Source organism: Emydura macquarii, unplaced genomic scaffold (assembly GCF_026122565.2).
Source record: "Emydura macquarii macquarii isolate MOO-44397 ecotype Brisbane River unplaced genomic scaffold, CSIRO-AGI_Emac_v2 contig_1483, whole genome shotgun sequence".
Classification (NCBI taxonomy): domain Eukaryota; kingdom Metazoa; phylum Chordata; order Testudines; family Chelidae; genus Emydura; species Emydura macquarii.
In genome coordinates, this window is record NW_027131620.1 from 15,766,539 (window position 1) to 15,784,781 (window position 18,243).

At 38.6% G+C, this 18,243-nt stretch overlaps 1 protein-coding gene across 11 annotated transcripts in view; it reads left to right on the forward strand.

The window, feature by feature from the left end:
• Nucleotides 1-18,243, forward strand: part of SULF2 (sulfatase 2) — a 209,140-nt gene that overhangs the window by 99,630 nt on the left and 91,267 nt on the right. The window lies entirely within an intron of this gene.

Genomic DNA, 18,243 nt, shown 5'->3' on the forward strand with positions numbered 1-18,243 from the left:
CTTCAATCCATCCTAGTAGTCTGGTAAATGACCAGAATACAATTTGTAACAACTTGACATTTTTCTCTAAAGGGAAATTTAGACATGTAATCGCCTTAAGATTAATATATTATATCAAGTTGTTGTGTTAATGCTAATAATTGGTGTTTCTACAGCTTCAGAAGAACTCTTCTGGTGACCTGAGCTGAAAGTCAGGACTCAGTCCAGCAACAACGTTTGACCTTCTCCAAGTTCCTAAGGAGCATTATCCATTAATGATGAATGAGGAGAGAAACTGCTAAGAAAAAAATTAACAGATAATGTCTCATTCTCCCTAGCTGATTCTGATATAGTCATCTACATAAAGACTCTTGAAGTTGATTGATTGATTCAGGCCTTACTTTCACATCCATGTCTATAAGTGAAATCAACATTTTTATTACCTGATAAACAGTAGCAAAATTCAACCTCTCCTTTTCTTCTCTTAAATAGATTACTGCAATATTTTATTTATTGGAAATACCAACATATGACAGGAATCTTGCTACAGATATACTCATTACCAGCCAAATTTCATTTCAGTATGTTTTTATGCAGATTTACAAAGCCCTTCACACACAGGAACAGAGTTACTTCTTCCTCTGCTGAATGCCAGCTGTAGTTACCAATATGTCTCCTTTTGTCTTCTCTGCTGCTATCTCTCTGAGTGGCTGCTGCAGTAGTTTGTAGGATTTAATTGATTTCATTCAGCTCTGACCTCAGGTGCATAAACCACTTCAGAATAGATGTTTCAGAATTCTTTCATGATGACAGCACCTCTGCACAAATGCAAGGCGCATCAATCCTGAGATGAATGTCATCTCAACACCAAGGACTTGAAAAACATGGTCATGTATCTTCACGATTACTTATTTGTCAATATGCTTGTGTGCCAATACCAATAGATTTTACCAGATGCTCACCAGGATGCACTGTATATGAGGGCAAGCTCTGTTCCTATCCATTTTAGTTATGGATACATAGTGGCTTATTAAGTTAGCTTGATGGATTCATTATTCTTTCCACAGAAATACAAACAAACAAAAAGTTAGCGATTCTGATCCTTTGAGTATTATTTAGTGAGTGCTTAATTCATGTTAAGATATTTTAAGTGTGCTTTTGAGGGCTTAAATAATTAAGGAAAATCATTTTAACACATACCTATTGACATTCCAGCTACTACCAAATGTCTTAAAATAAATAAATCATTAAAACTGTCTGATACTTCACAGCAGTGTGTGTGTGTATTGACAAACATGGTACAAATCAATTCAATTAAGGTAGCAATAAAGAATGTTGGGTTTGACAGCTATGTACAGAAATGCAACCCTAGCACATTGTAGAATCTTCTGAAATAAAATATAAATACATTTCAAAGGCTATTTGCTATGGACTCCCAGTTCACAGGTGTACCCATTTATGGCTGTTGTGGTGAATTTTACAGTATTCTATTCTCCTGATGATGTATATTTCAGAAGAGCCAAAGAAGCCCAATTGTGAATGGGGTTCCCTGATGCTAAGTGCTGTACAAACACCCAGGAAGATGTGGTCCCTGCCGTGGTCTACTTTATGATGAAGGATAAACATAGGGCTCACATAAGAACAGTGAAAGCTGAATTTTAGTTACTTTTGTTAGTGCTAATATCCAACAAAGCTTCTAATTAGATATTTGTTCTGAAGCTAATGAAAATTTTTAAGGGAACAATGCCTCTAATGACAGATGCACCAAGAAAGGAAGGGAAACTGAATCAATATGTAAAAAGAATTTGCTACATAAACCTGAGAATGGAAAATAGTCCTTCATCCCTCCAAAGGCCAATACATACACACACTCTGTTTTGCTTGTGCACAGCAGGATGGTTTATATGAATATAAACAGATTAGTATGTTCTCCGTAAAATAACTGGCATGTGTTTGCTATACAAATCTCTGGGGTCCTGATAAATATGCAGTATCAGGCACAATTCTTAAAGAAACATTGGCATTAATTCAGTGCCTTTTTTAAAATGTCTTCCCCTTTAAGCTGACTTTCAAAAATCTCTTTAGGGTTTGTTTTTGTTTAAACTGGTTTCCCTCCCCCTCACTATCCTATGGCTTGTGCCTCTTATCCATGACTCTATTTATTTATTTTAGAAATTAACAATTTTACTAAAGGTTTCAGTTGTTCTCTAGCTGGAATTTTCCAAGCTAGAGTTTCACAGAAAATCTTGCATATAAACTTCAGCTCATTTATTGAGCTTGTCAGGGCATATTTCCTTTGAAAGTTTTAAAAGGGCTTGCAGATGCCATATTTCTCCCTCAGACAGTGCAGTGATGTGATGACATTTGTTTCTGGAGAGGTTCATGGGACAAGCCATGGCTCACTTTTTATAGATTCTAAGTTTTTCTCTTTCACAAGAGGTGAACAAGATAGTGAAATTTTTTTTAACTTATTTTACGAGTCCAGTCACAAACCATATATGCTTTTGTCATGCTGCTTCTAAAGTAGAACAGCCTTACAATCCATACTCAGATTCATCCATCCAGCTGCTTATGGCTCCATGTGATGTTCCAGAATAGAACAAACAACCTGGGGCTCCAAAAACACTATGCTCTACCCTGTGACCTAAATGAGCAGCTGCACTAAATGAGACAGCAGACAGAACTGATACACACGTGCAGTAGAGATTCTCACTCAGGATTGTGGCAAAAATGCTACAGATGCCTAACATCTAATCCAGGCGCTAATCTTCATTGGTAATAGGTGCGGTAACATCCCACTTATCAAATATAACCCAGTCATCCTGGACATCATTTAAAAAAATAGAATAATTCTCTCTTGATCATCACCTGGCTCAGCTGAATTTCTATTGGGTCCTTATTTGGGTAAACTTCCATTGAGTCCAGTTTGTAAATTGAATATAAACTGAGTTAGTACCTGAGGTTTTTGGCTTGTAGAAACATGGCTATTTTTAATTTTGGTCTTTCTAAATCTGTGTTTAAAGGGACTGCTCTGCTGTTATGTGTCATTGCTGTTAATGTTAGTGTGGCTTTCTTCTTTACACCTCTCTAGTGACTACCATTCTGCAACAGCAGATGTTTAGATGAGCAGATTCCTGTCTGCAGTCAATCTTTATATCTGATTTTGATCCTACAGTGCTTAGAATAAAATACTAATTATAGCCTTAGTACTTGCAATCTGTTATGTGCTAAAAATATGCTGTCTTACATTCTGTCATCCACAGGTGCTACTTAGTTTGGAAAATAAATGGTGGGTTTTTTTAAAGCCATAGTGTGAGTTATAGAAAAGGTTTGAAAGTGCTGGGTTGTGAGAAATAATTGTTGCTAGTGAAAAGGCTTGGTATTCAGTAATTATTTATGTAATCAATAAAAATATTTTATACTCAAATAATGGTAAAAAAAAAAAAAAGAAAAGAAAAGTAGATAAAGAGAAATATTAATAAAACTGTAGAAATAAAAGGTGTTGGATAGTACTTCTAGGCTTTTGAGGATGCATCACAGTTGATTTATGAAGCTATTAAGTCAGCATTTGCCATATACACACATTGTTGTCCAACTTAGTGAAAATCATAGCCTTACTGTAATCAAGGTAAGGAGATATGAGGACTCTCTGTGCTTATGTCAGGTAAACTTTGTCTGTATGTATACAATCCTGTAAGATGGTATTGTTTGAATATTTTGGTTGCCTAGGAAGGCACAGGAAGATTCAAGTTTCACAAGATATAAATTTATAATTGCATTTGAAGGATTTAAAATACTGCATGTAATTTGTCAATTATATCTCAATCTTTATAACAGAAACTGCTGTGAAGCTATTTGTCATTCATTTTTAGAGCTGTAGGTCAGCAAGAGTACTTCTAATACCCACTGTAGCACAGATAGAGGTATTATACTTTATTGTAACTACCAACATCAATCTCATATGCAGCTAATATTTTGCTCCTAGGAATAGCCATCCTTGCTGTAATCCTCAGACTTTATGATATTGTGTGAGATTGAGAGCAAAATATTTCAATGCTTAAATTACACAAGGAATTGCCGTATAAACACAGATGTAGAATGATCTGAGAGGCTATTTTTAAATGCAGTACATTTCAGGTTGTAAAACTACTGAGCCTGGTTATTCTTATCTTACTTTATTATGCCACTAAATATAACCCAGTGTTTCATGAACATTGCCTGAGACCAGTGAAAATGAAGCTTATACATTGCTCTTTATATTTTGAAGGAAGGTGGTGTGGTATATTGGCAAATGCAAAGATAAATGGGCTGCTCCAAGCTTACAGATGTATGGGGGTACTCGTGCCGAAAATATTTGGAGAATTGTCTAAAAATAAAATGCAAAGAAACTAGATGCCATTGGCCGAAAAATCTAACTTTAATTAGTAAGTACGTTGCCATAGCATTTTAGTTTATCCTCCTCAGTTACATTGATCAAACACCTCTCCAGTTCCTAACTCACCTTAGTTCAGCTCCACTGAAATCAATGGAGCAATTCTGATGAACTTCCTTTTCTGAGTTCATGTTTGTCATAACTATGAAGGGACTAGAATTGTTACATGTGTTGGGGGCCAGTATAAATGCTTCCAGAGCATTGGGGGTATGTGTGGAAACAATTAGGAAAATTGAAATATGTTATTTAGCGACAAGCTTCCCTAAAAGGGTAACATGCTTTTTAAAAACAAAAACCAAAAAAACCCCAACTTTGAACTTAGTTACACTATCTTTTTTCTGACATCAAAAGAAAATGAAAGCATGTTTCTTTTTCTAAATGTATGAGGGTTCTCAGAGACGGACACAGTAAGTTCTGAAGGTACAACAGCAACAACAGGTAAGTCTGTGACACTCCCTAGAGCTGCCCCTAAGGCCCAGAGAATGTCAAGCCTTTCTATAGGAAAGGCTTTTGTCTTCCCTTGTGTCAGAATTGTAACCATAGAACTTGTCACCCAAACAGAATCTGACCGGCAAATGCACCAGCTAGTCCTCTGTAGACAAATAGAAATAGTCAAGATTTTTGAGAAAGTAAGGGGGGGGAAAAAAAGACCCCCAATGTGTGAATTAAAGGAGAGAAGCAAGATGAGGTTTAAAACAAGAATAAAATGTGTTTACAAAAGTCAGTGTAGACTCTTGAGATTTCTTGATTTTTAATGTTGATCACAAGGTAAAAAACAATGTACAGAACTTTGCAATTTTCATTAGCTGCTGTTAGCAACAGTGGAGTTTCTAGGATACCTGATGAAAGGCTCCTGACACTTAGGCATCAAAGCATCCTCAAGACAGTTGGTTGTCAAGCACAAATTTGTGTGTAGGTATGCAAATTTCAGTGAGTTACCACCACTCCTTAGCAGCAGCACAACAGACAAATCTACGTTATATTTAAGTTTAATAAACAAGTTATAGTCTGTCTCTTAAGAGCTGCTAAAATAGAGAAGCTAATTATAGACAAGGACTAACAGAGTTCAATGAGAGCGAATATGGTGATTCTTTCTTCTAGATCTTGAACCCCAAACTGTAAATTGTCTTTTCTTCTTACCTCTGTTCTTTGTTCTTGAACTTGATAGTCTCCATGATCCTTAGTGGATCAAGATAGATACACTGGGTGATTGATTGGTATAACAAGGCCCTCAACCACACATTTCCATCTTAAATGTCAGTCTTTTCATAATTGCTGCCTTTTCAAGGTGGACGGAGCCGGAATAAGGCATAGGCAAGATGGGTCCAGCTCCTGGAGTCAAATGGTTACATCAGAATCTCAGCTTTCATTTTTTTTAAAAAGGTTTCTAGCTCTGGTGACTTGAAGAAAAACTTTGAAAACATGACTAGTGTCACCAATGTAGTGATATCTGCCTGAGTCTGCAAGCCGTCTAGAACAATAAGTCTGGGAAGTGTTAACTACTCCAAGAATCTCAAGGAATGTCTACACTGCAGCTAGGGTGTGTGATTCCCAGACTTGAGTTAGCTCAGCTAGCACACTAAGGACAGCTGTGTGGACATTGCAGCGGCTCTCTGCCTGTGATGGGGATTGCACTTCTCAGCTGCAGTGTAGTGTAGACACCCTCAGTAGTGTGTTAACTCCAAGACTCGCTGCTCTCGGGCAGGTTCTCTTTCAACCTAACCACAGCAGAGGACTCTGTGTGGCAGAACTGGAAGATGCAGTTGGCCCTGCCACCTACTCACCAAAACAGATAAACCTTTGCTGCTGGAGTAAATACTGGGATCACCCTTCTCCTCCCACTCTGGTTTGCCACCATTGCCTTTCCAGGGTGGTGGAAAGACCAACAGTTGCTTCTGTTGTGAAGAAGGAGGGCCTTTGAAGGGGTGATGTTGTCATGTTAGTTATGCTAATAAACACAACAGTTTATTTTTAATATGTGCTAAACTGGCTGAGTTAAAGCCTTAACTCTTTCATGGCCTCAGACTTTAAGGCCAGAAGAGATCATCATGATATTTAGTCTGACCTCCTTTACATTGAAGGTCACAATCTCCACCTACCCACTCCTGTAATAGACTCTTAAACTCTGGCTGAGTTACTGAAGTCCTTAAATCATGATTTAAAGACACTTAAGTTACAGAGAATCCACCATTTGCACAAGTTTAAACCTGCAAGTGACCCATGCCCCTGCTGCAGAAGAAGGTGAAAACCCCCAGGGTCTCTGCCAATCTGACCTGGGGGAAAATTCCTTCCTGACCCCAAATATGGTGATCAGTTGGACCCTGAGCACATAGATAAGACCCAACAGCCAGACAGCTGGGAAAGAATTCTCTGTAATAACTCAGAGCCCTCCCCATGTAGAGTCCCATCACCAGCTGTTGGGCATATTGGCTACTGGCAGTCACAGATCACTACATGCCATTTGTAGGCAGTCTCATCATACCATCCCCTCCATAAGTTTATCAACCTCAGTTTTAGTCAGTCAGGTTTTTTGCCCCCACTGCTCCCTGTGGAAGGCTGTTCCAGAACTTCCCTCCTCTGGTAGTTAGAAACCTTCATCTAATTTCAAGCCTAAACTGGGCGGCCAGTTTGTATCCATTTGTTCTTGTAGCAACACTGGTGCTTAATTTAAATAACTCCTCCCTCCCTGGGTATTTTTCCCTCTGATGTGTTTATAGAGCAGTCTTATCTCCACTCAGCCTTTGTTTGGTTAGGCTAAACAAGCCAAGCTCTGAATTCAAACTGGAACAGGTGCAGAGAGAGGCTCCTAGGATGATCAGACAAATGGAAAACCTACCTTATGAGCGAGAACTCAACTTTCTTAAACATAGGAGACCAGCATCACACACAGTATTCCATTCTAACATCATGTCCTTAAATCCTAGTCTAGACAAAGCCAAAGATTTTCAGGTTTTAAATTAACCACAAAGTTCAGTGATCCCAAATTTGAACTGTATTGCAGTCTGATAATGTAATGTCCTGATGTAAATGTCATTATCTTGCATTGTCATTTCAACACCTTGGCTAAGGTTTGGTTTGTAAGAGAAGGTCAGCTGCATTGGGTAGTGGCTGACTATTTGCTCCCTTACACTTTTGCATGGCAATCCAGAGCAACAACTGAGTCTTCAGAACCTAAATTCAAGACATTTGGGTTCACTTGGCAGATCTGACCAGGACATATTCCAAAAGACAGATTTGTTTTTGGAGGCATTCACATGCTCCTTATTCTGGTATTTTAATTTTGCCTCTGAATAAGAGATGGGCTCAAACCAAAACTCTGGGTCTGAACTGAAATGGGACTGAATGAATCAAAACTTTCTGGTTCTGCAGTGGGAGGAATTGGAGCTGTGGATCTGAACAATAGTGATCTTGAGATGTTGAATCCCAAATCAAAACTTTGTCATAGTTTGAGGTGTTTTGGAATTGACCTGTTATAGGAAAAGTTTTGAGCTGCCCCAAGCCCAGCTGGAGTTCAAATACAAGTTTTTGCTTCAGTTCCATCTGTTATATATGGTGGAGGAAGAAGAGGGAGATTTTCAAAGGGCCAAAGGGGAGTTAGCTGGGAGAGTTGGGCACCCCTTTATGCTTTTTGAAAATCTTCTCCAGAATAAATACAATGAATATGTTTCATTAATCTCTGTGGTTTGATGTTTTCTTATACAAGTCACTGACTGATATCTAGATCTATATTTTCAATACTCCTTTTAGGGGAACAGTTTGTATCCACAGTTGAATTGTGGATGCAGATCTGGGTTCACATGTCATTAACTGCATATCTGAAGGTGCATATCCACGGCAAATAGCTAGAGAGGTACATGTGCTCAAACTTGTGCCAATGATTCATTTTGCATCTGCAAAATTGCGCACAAGTTGCTCCTGTAAGAAGGGAAGCTGATGCTCAACTTGCTGAAAATGTCCCCCATGAAGAACATGAGATTAGGGTATAGAGAACCAAAGGCTTTCACTTCCATTTCAGAGCATAACATAATGTGGTGTCAGTCATTCTTCATGAAGTTTTTAAAACACTGTGCTGAAAATAAACGGACTGCATAGGTGTCTAAAATCTGAAAAGAAGATAATAGATTTATTCTTGCTTTTTATCAACATTGTTTAATTATGGGTCCAGTAAACATGGGTTTTATAGTATGCTTTACTGTATTGTGGCAAACTATTAATATCCATAAAAAATTAATTATTTACTTTCCACAGTTGCTGGCATTTGAAGTATCAGTAACGTCCTTTCAGCAGATGACATACTACTAAAAAATTTGAACACCTACTAACGTGCAGCATTTAAAAACAAACATTCTGGGTAGGTAGTACCTGATATAATTCACTGTGCTTCTGACTCAGTCAATGAGAGATTGGGACATTATTTACATATCTTTCTCTGTCTAGTCTGTGGAAACCAGGACATTTTGTAGAAAGGAGACCTGTAATGTTATGTTCAAGACTGTTTTAAAAAAAATTAAAATAGCTTTAAGCATTTTTGGAGCTTTTTAAATCTGAAAACTGGGACTCATTCTTGAATACATTCTCATTTAGAGAGAGTGAGCAGGCATCAGGGTATTTTAGTGAAATGCATACTTTCACTGTTTGTTGAAACACTTTATTTTTGGTAAGGAATACTCAGGTAATGCTGTTACTCTGGATTTACCATGGTGTAAGTGGAAACAGTTTGGCCCAGCATTGTTCTTTTGTATACCTTAGATACGCAAGCCAAAAATCTAAAAATTTCAGTTTAAATTACACATTATCTAAACAGTTCTTGCTATGTGGCAAAGTATTCCACGTAAGATCACCAAAGAAGTTTTTTTACCCTCTGTCTATTCAATGGAAAATTCTCATTCTTGAAATGGCCTTGACCTGTTTCTGAGCAGAGATCAACCAACTGAGTCTCCATTTTCCAGCTCATGATTGTACTTTATATTGTACCATAATCACACATGTAATACTTTATAAAGCAACCTTTAATCAACTCACATAACAGTAACAAACAAAAATCCTAAACTCAGATTATGTAACCTTTTGATAATTACACTGTAAGGTGCTTGTTAGGTTTTCTAAGCAATAACCAAAGTGAAAACATTAACAGACAAATCTTCAAAAATGGATTCTGAATTTGCACCCGTGATTGTACAATAATTTGAGCCCATGGATCAGACTGAGGGTCTGCTCCAACCAAAAGCACGCACCCAACTATGTCCTCATAGCAGTGAGAAAATCTTCCTTATCCTTGAATCAGTGCCCCTAGTGGCTCTCTTAAATGATAGGAAAATAGCTAGTCCCCAACTGTCCTACCTGAGGATTAGCAAGTTTCCCAAGGATCCTTACTGTAATCAAATATGAAGGTAATAAAGGTGCAAGAAAGAGTCGAGCTAGCTGCAGAAAAAGATGTAAGGATACAAGGCCAAATTTGAAAAAAGCTCAGCTACCATACAGGCACCTAAATGGAAGTGGGTAGATTTTCAAACCTGTTCCTAGTGGGTGCTGAGCACTTCTAACATCTGACCACTTCATTTTGGTGTCTAAATGGGACCTAAGTATATTTGAAAAATCTGGCTCAGAATCCAACAAATTTCACAGGGAATACAAAAGACTTTTCAGTGATAAAAATATGGGCTCTAATCCTGCTCCCACTGACTTCACTCATGCAAGATCAGACTCGTGGTTCTCAAGTAACAACTGGAATCTGTAATAAGATCTATTCCAAGCCAGGAAGGGCAGAAATGGCACAGCATAAAATTAAGAAATCAGCAAAATCATGTTTAAAAGGATTAATCAGTTTTTTGGCCAAGTATGGTTGCAGCCATTGATGTTCCCTCTGATAATGATGATGAGTTACATTTTTTAAAAAGGCAAATGAGGAGGCTGCTTATAAATCTAGAGAAGATGACAGAGCTGAGTATCACTGTCTCAAATGAGAAGAGAAATTATAACTATAACTGACTCAGTGACAATGTAGAATAACAAAGGAGCTGAGTTGGAGTCTGTAATGCTCCATACATTAAGGAAATCCAGTTAGATCTAAATCATCCAAATGGGTAATTATGCAATAAAAAAATAATTAATTACATGGAGGATCTGGATGTTAGTCAAGTCAGGGTACAGGAATCTGTATTGCTGACTTCTGTCAAATATGAAAGAAAGATCTAATAGTATAGGTGATAATGATAATGAACAGAGAAAGTGGTTGAAAACTTATTTTTAATGCTTTGGATAGTTTTATAACCAGACGGAAATTGCTTGTGAAGGATTAAAAAAAATTTATTCACATGAATATGTCAAGCTGCTTTTCCTTTGCTTTTTCTTCCTTTTTCAGAAAAAGGGTAAGGGGAGAGATCAGGTTTACAATGAAAATGTTAAAGATCACCAAAGGAATGAATACTTTATTAAATAATAATGTAATTGTAGCATGTCATCTTTATTAATCAAAAAAACCTTAGTGATCACCACCCAGCGCAAAGGAGTAAAGCTTGGGCCCTCCAAAATTAATCTCTATCCTCAGGATCCAAAAACATGGGCCCTCCAAAATTAATCTCTATCCTCAGGATCCAAAAACATCCTGGAGCAGAATCAATAGGATTATTAGTTTGCAAGGCCAAAAATACCAAATATAGTTTGTGGGCCAGGTTTTTTGAAACTAATAATCTTGGCAATTGAGGGTGTTTAAAAGCATGCTGGAGTGTCTGTTGGATGTTGTTTGATAAGATCAAGCAGATGAAGTCTTGTATGCAAAATTGTATACTGCTTTAGTGTGTGATGATTGTGTCCCCCTCTCTCAATGGGAATGGTTTTTGGTCAAAATAACAGGGATGAGACACAATGCCCAGAAGGGAGGGTGATGTGAGAGCTCATGCTTGGAAAGACAGGAACTGGGCCCCTCCCCTTCCTTGAACCCTTTGCCCCCCTTTGGCTCATGTAGGCAGACTGGTTCGGCTGATTGGTTCTCGTGCTTTCCCTTTCCCCATCTATTTAAACTCTTCCTCAGGCTTTTCAAGGGCCTCTTGTCCATTTAGTTGCCCAGCCTCCTTCCTCTTAGTTGTAGTATAGGAGCTGTTTTTTTCTAGATGCTGTGGGTCTGACTGATTGCCTGTTTTGGGAACAGGAAGGAATCTTTCCCATTGGGCCAAACTGTCTGAGGTCTGGTGGGTTTCCTTGTAGTATCATGGAGGCACATTTGAGTTAAATGGAATAGGATTTGAAAGTTTAATATGAGGAACAGTAAAACTTCTTAGCTTGTCACAACTTGTGGCTGGTGTGCACTGCAGATAAAGGCTAAAATGATGAACTTCCAGAAGTGTGTCAGTAGGACACGGGGAAACCTGAAGTAGTTGCAGACTGATGTCTTTCCTTGGTACTCTCTCTCACCCCTCTACCACCACCTCCATCTCCTGCAGGAGGAAGGTGAGAGGATTCAGAAGTGAGCAGAGTTGTAGGTGTAAAGAGGGCCTACCCTGAGTTATTAGTTGCTTGGTGGGAGCCCTGTAACCCTGTATTGGACCTAGTTAAATGCCTAGTATGTGAGAGTGTGGGGTGGTCACATAATGACCCTCCCCAGTGTTAATTAATAAAGCTGTGGCCTGCTGCTTAAATCCATCCCTGGTTCTGTCATTCATTCAACTGTGTCCCCTGATCAGTCAGGACTCTTGGTATCAGAGGAGTGCAGAGAAGTGTTGCACTAAGAACTGTTTATTAGAATTTTAGGTAATATGCATGCTCTTTAAGTAAAGATGCTATTACGGGCATCTCTGTTGCATTCACTCTAACTAGAACATCCCTCTCAAATACTCCTACATCTTGCTGCCATATGCCATCGAGTGACAAAGCAAGGAATTGCAACTAATCATTGCCTATGTAATGTTAAATGACACATCCATTCAACTCTTGGTCCACTGTTCCACATTTGCATATTTTCAGCATCCAAAAGTCAAAATAATAGGTAGAATTTGCACCCCACTGAATTACGTTAAGAAGAAAATTAGATTTGGCAATGTACAAGAAAATCTGTCTGGTTCTTTATCAAATCATCACAAATGCTAGCTAGCCTGAAAATGGCCCTTAAGGCAATTTGCAAAAGAAAAGCAAAACAGTACACACCCACAGAGATCACTTTTTTGCCAGTGAAATATCCTATTTTTTCCTTCATGAAGCTATTGGACCACCAACAGATCACTGAGCCATATTGGTCAGTTTCACACTCAATTACACACACACACATATTAATCTACTTATGTTCTTGTAAAACATTATTATTGTGATTAAATACATGTTTTTACTGGATTTCTAGAGATGATTTCGCTGATTTGTTAAGCAACTAGATGAATTGTCATTTCGTCATTGTTCTCAGAGTGAGTATAGCTTTTGCTGTGGTTATGGGCTCCCCCAACACCTTCACTACCTGATACATTATTCTATGGAATGATGATGATTTATGTGTTGTAAGTTATCAATATTTATATTTCATTAATTCTGACTTTTACCTTGTAAACTAAAATTATATTAATGGAATTGTTTTAGGTATCATTATCTAAATTGTACCATATAATTTGGAATTAAGTAAAAAATGTTATACTGTATATAATCTCTTATCAGTAGTCTAGAAGAGATAATGCATTCCCATGTCACAGTGCTGGATCGGTGGAGCAGTGTGAAATGCTTTTTTTCTTTAATCTTTTTGGCTGTATTCCTGTTTTCCATTTTCATAATACCTCAAGACATATCAACAGTTTTCCCCCTAATATGATTGCATTTCTACAGACAGCACAACCTCAGTCTAAATGATAATGCTGGAGCAATTGAACACAAAATTATATTTAGTGGGATGATTTTACAGTCCATAGTCTAAAGCATATGTAACATGTAGGATCAAGGAGCTGAGCAGTTAGATCCCAGCTCATTTTATTTCTTTCCTTGTAAAGGCATTCTGACTTGCCATGCTTCCGATTTATATTAAAGCACTGTTTGTACTTCCAGCCCCACATGTACATTGTATTCATTTAAAAAACAAAAACAAAAAAGAAACTGCATAGGACCTGATTCTGATCTCACTGATTCTAGTGTAGATCAAGAGTAATTCCATTGAAATCAATGAAGCTACACTGGTATAAAATGGGTGAGATCAGAATCAGGCCCTGTTTTTAGTTCTGTGTCTTTAAGAGACAGAGTGGAGCCTGTAAAGTTGTTGAGAAGGATGACCAAAATAGCTAATGGTTCATGGGGTTTAGGTATGATGAGTGGATAGCAAAGAGAAGGATTAGATAGCTCAAGAAAGAGAAAGATTAGAAGGGAATTGACTGCGGTTTTTAAAATGTGGAGGTCAACCCTTCCTTTCTATCTTCCAACATAATGTGAGAAGACAACATATAGTGCAATTAAAATGTCACACAAGGCGAATAATTAAAAGTAACTGCTTTAAACTAGGGATTCCTCCACCTCACTTGTAGTCTGCCCTTTCTGTATGACTCCATAGTCTTTTTTGGTTCTTCTCTTACTTTCCAGCTGATGCTTCTCCATCTCCTTGAGTGTCTGGAACTGTCTCCCAGGATGCTCGACCTGCTCGCATAGTTTCAACTATTGTCTCTATGCTGATGCAGAGAGAGAGGGCAGTTCTATTTCAGGTACTCATGTTAGTATCTGAGCAGCTCTCAATAATTAATGTATTTACCCTTGTAAGGTCCTGGGTGAATTCAAGACAAAAGTACCACGGAGCCGAAGAGTATAAGCAACCACACGTTTATTCACAGAACTCTAATCACTAAAAAGCAAGTGCAGCGGGACCCACAACGGACAGTGGACATCCCTTCCAGGTGTGGGACCCACTACGAATACCTTCAGGTATTACCTGACTTCTTGGGAGCCCCCTCAGTGTCCTGGGTGGCAAGAATCCTTTCCACAGATGATCCGTTCCTGTCCGTGATGGCTCAACTTAGTTTGGGTGCTTTGCCCTTTTATAGACCTTGTCCCCTGCTAGAACTTTGTCACCTTGTCAGCATTTTTCCACTGCCAGTGAGGTGGAGGGGGGTTTCCAGCCGTTGAGGTGGCAGGGGGAAAATTAATACAGGCCCAGTGCTCAGAGTTGATAAACAGGATGTCTAGACCCAGCCTCCGCCAGCTCTTGATTTCCTATGCAACAAGTTAGGTGTCTGCAGTTACGCACCCAGCTCTGGGCCCCACAACCCTCACTTGTGAAATAAGATGTCACCAAAGAGATTTAGGGCCAGATTTTTAAAAGTACTTAGGTTCTTAAAAATGCAGATCGAACCTACTAGGATATTTAAAAGCTCCTATTGATTTCAATAGGCAGGTAGGCATGTCTGAAAACTTCACCAGGCATTTATTGTCATCTTTAGATGTCTAAATACCTTTGAAAAACTGGCCGTTAAGTGACTTGCCCAAGTTCACAGAGGGAGTGTATAGCAGAGCAGAGAATTGAAGCATGTCTCCTGACTCCCAAGCTAATGCCCTGACCACTGGACTATCCTTCCTCTCCCATAAGAGAGGCTTTTTCACCACCACCACCCTTGTCCAATGTTGCATCTCCACAGAGATGTCTCACAATTATTCAGCTCAATATGGAGACAACAGAACCATTGCATTCTCCACTTCCTCCTTCTCTTTCATGTTAACAACCCCACCACCTGATCTATCACCCAACTTGCTACACAGGTATCGTATTTGAATCTTTTCTCTTTCTCGTATCCAGAATCTTGCTTAGTCTTACCTGTTCTTAACATAAGAACAGCTATACTTGGTCAGACCAATGGTCCTTCTAGCCCAATATCCTGTCTTCCGACAATGGCCAATACCAGGTGCTTCAGAGGAATTAATAGAATAGATAATGCACCTTGTCTCTGATATCCTGAGACCAACACAGCTACAACAACACTGCAAACAACAAACAGTCTAATGGCACATAACAAGGTGTACAGTCAAATGTTTGTATTCTGTTCAGTGTTACATAATGAGATTAGATGCAATATGGGAGAGGAGTGAGAGGTGTTGCTCTTTTATATTTTGAACCATCAGGTATTAGCTGCTTTTGGAGGTGGTATACCAGAGTAATTGGACAAGGATCTGATCTGCTGTGATGATTCTAAATCATTATGGACCATCTTCTCCAATTGGTGAATGGAGAGAAATTCTTCCACTTAAAAAGATATACATATAATTCCTCCCTCTGTGGATAACAGAGACCATTATTTTGCCAGGAATGTGGCCTTTTTTTCCCCTCAAAGCTCCAGATAAACAGTTCTAATTTTTTAAAAACCTTAAAACAATCTATGCTGTTTTTGGCAATGAAAAAAATTGAAATCACCAAAATGTTTCACTTTGGAAAACTATTCAGGTTGTGCACAATAGCTGCTTTCCATTGTGGTTTGTAACAGTGCCACCACAAGCTCCTTTTGAAATATGAGATGGAAGCAGCATCCACTTCGCAGGGTTGTCACAAACCAGGAGGAGTATATTATTCTCTTAATGTGCTTGCATAATTCCCATTAATGTTAATGGGAATTTACATGCAATCATTGAGAGCAGAATATACCTTTTTGTTGAAATGGGAAATCCATTGTGACAGATTTTCTGATGTTAGATCTAATTCAGATTATATTTACATCACCACTTTTGTTGTTGTTGATTATTTTAAATCTCTTTATGGGTCATCACTTTATTTTAATGAAAATTCCCATCATGAACATCTTTCCTATTTAAGATATTTCCTATGATGGAAGCTCATTCTGGAAAAACGGTACTTTTAGAAGGGAGTATATCTAGTGGTTAGAGCAGAGAATTGAGCACAGGTCTCTGGGATTCTATTCCTGGTTTTTCCACTAACATTCTCTGTGACTGTGCATGAGTCACCTGATTTATCTGTGGCTCAGCTTATCCCATTCTAATATGTGCAGAATATTTCCTTAGATCACAAGTGTGTTGTAAAACTTAATTGTCTATAAATTGTTTGATGATCAGATGAAAGTCACTAGTGAAGGGCAAAGTTTGATTAAAAATAACAAAGCTTATTTAACTTCAGCCTGGTCTACATACAGTTTTTGTATCTGCATAACTGTTGGTTAGGGGACTGATTTTTGTTAATTGATATGATTAAACCAGTACAACCCCAGTAATAGATTTAGTTATGCTGGTATAAAGGTGCCTGCACCGGTATAATTTAGTCCTCTTCCTCCATGGGCATGAGCTATACTACATTTATAGCGGTATAACTACATCTACAGGAGGAGGATTGTACCGCTAACACTGTACCAGTAAAGGAAAACTATATCCTGTCCATTTTCAACTCTACTGGTATAGTTTAAAGCAGATTAACATCCTGTAGCAGAAGGGGTGTGAGCCTATTAATCCTACCAAATAAAGTCTGAGTTAAGGCTGTCACCAGTTAGCTAATTGAAGGGGGGGGGGGGTTGTATTAAGTGTGGTAATGCACCCAGTTTATGGACCATTTGAACGTGAATCTCTTGTTAAAACCCTACATGGCTTTAAAAATATTTGATCTCAGTCTTTGGCTCTTTCTGTGTCTCAAGGTTTTGAACTGCCGCCTATCACTATAATATTTTAGCACTTTCCACGCAGAATAAATTGGCATTAGTGAGGTTACTGGTAGACTTCATGAAGTTTATCGGTAGGATATTATCTACACCAGGTACTGTACAAGCCTTGAAAATAGATCCTTGTTCTGATTAGAGTATCTGGACACTACTGTGATATAAATATTAAATAGTTATTAGTGGATAGTATGTAAATCCTATGATAAGCTCTTCTTAAAAATAAGAAAAGGATCTCTAGAATGGAGCTGGCATGTTAATAAATGTTCCTTTAATCTGTTTTACTAATAGTGTTGGACAGCTTAATTTTTAAGTGCCCGAAATGAGACACTTCAAATCAGGCCTCTTTCAGATAACAATGTAGGCATCCCAAAGTGCTAATCACTTTGGAATATTTTAGACTAGCATAGTCAATAGGCAGACTGTGGGCCAAATGTGGACTGTTGAATGCTTTTGAAGACTGAAATCTTTGTTTACTTATTATCATTATTATGGTGTGAGAAATGTTCTTCTGGAGTCTGAACCTTGCCTATACCTTAACCAAGAAAGGTGGACCTTGACCAAAAAATAGAACCTTAGACTACCCTTGCTTTAGACTGAGTCTTGAAATGTTTATTGTTGTGGCTATACTGCCACCGTATATTGGCAGTCCATTGGACTTGAGTAATGGAGACAGATGCATAAATGTTTGCAGGATCAAACCCTACTTTTCTAAAACACAAAGCAGATAAAAGATGGTTTGTCAAACCATCTTCTATCTTTTTTGTGCAGTACCATTATCCCTGAGGGCCAGGTCCCCTAACCTCCATCCGTGCTTTCTCCTCTATGTGAATATTCAACTTGTTTTAAAGGTTTTGATCACTGAATTGCATAAACTCCCTCCCTCTCTCTGTCCTTCATAATGGAAAATGCCTCTGTTTAAACTGATTCTCCTACGGTGGGGAGGGGGGAAGGTTGGTGCAGAGAAACAGAGCGAGCGAACACTTTCGTGTCGTGGGGCTGAGATGAATGAAGCCCAGTATGACAGGCAGCGCTGTAGCCCGCTGGACTTTGAAGTGCTGGGGGCTGGTGGAACAGGTTTCCTTCCTCCCTCCCCCTCGACCCGCTTGGGGCTTGCGTCAATGCTGGGAGGAGGCTCCTGCAGCGAAATGAAACTTTTAAAATAATAGTTTAAAAAAAAAAAAAAGCCCCCCACGGCCACACCTCTTCCCCTCAAAGGTTTGTTTGGAAATG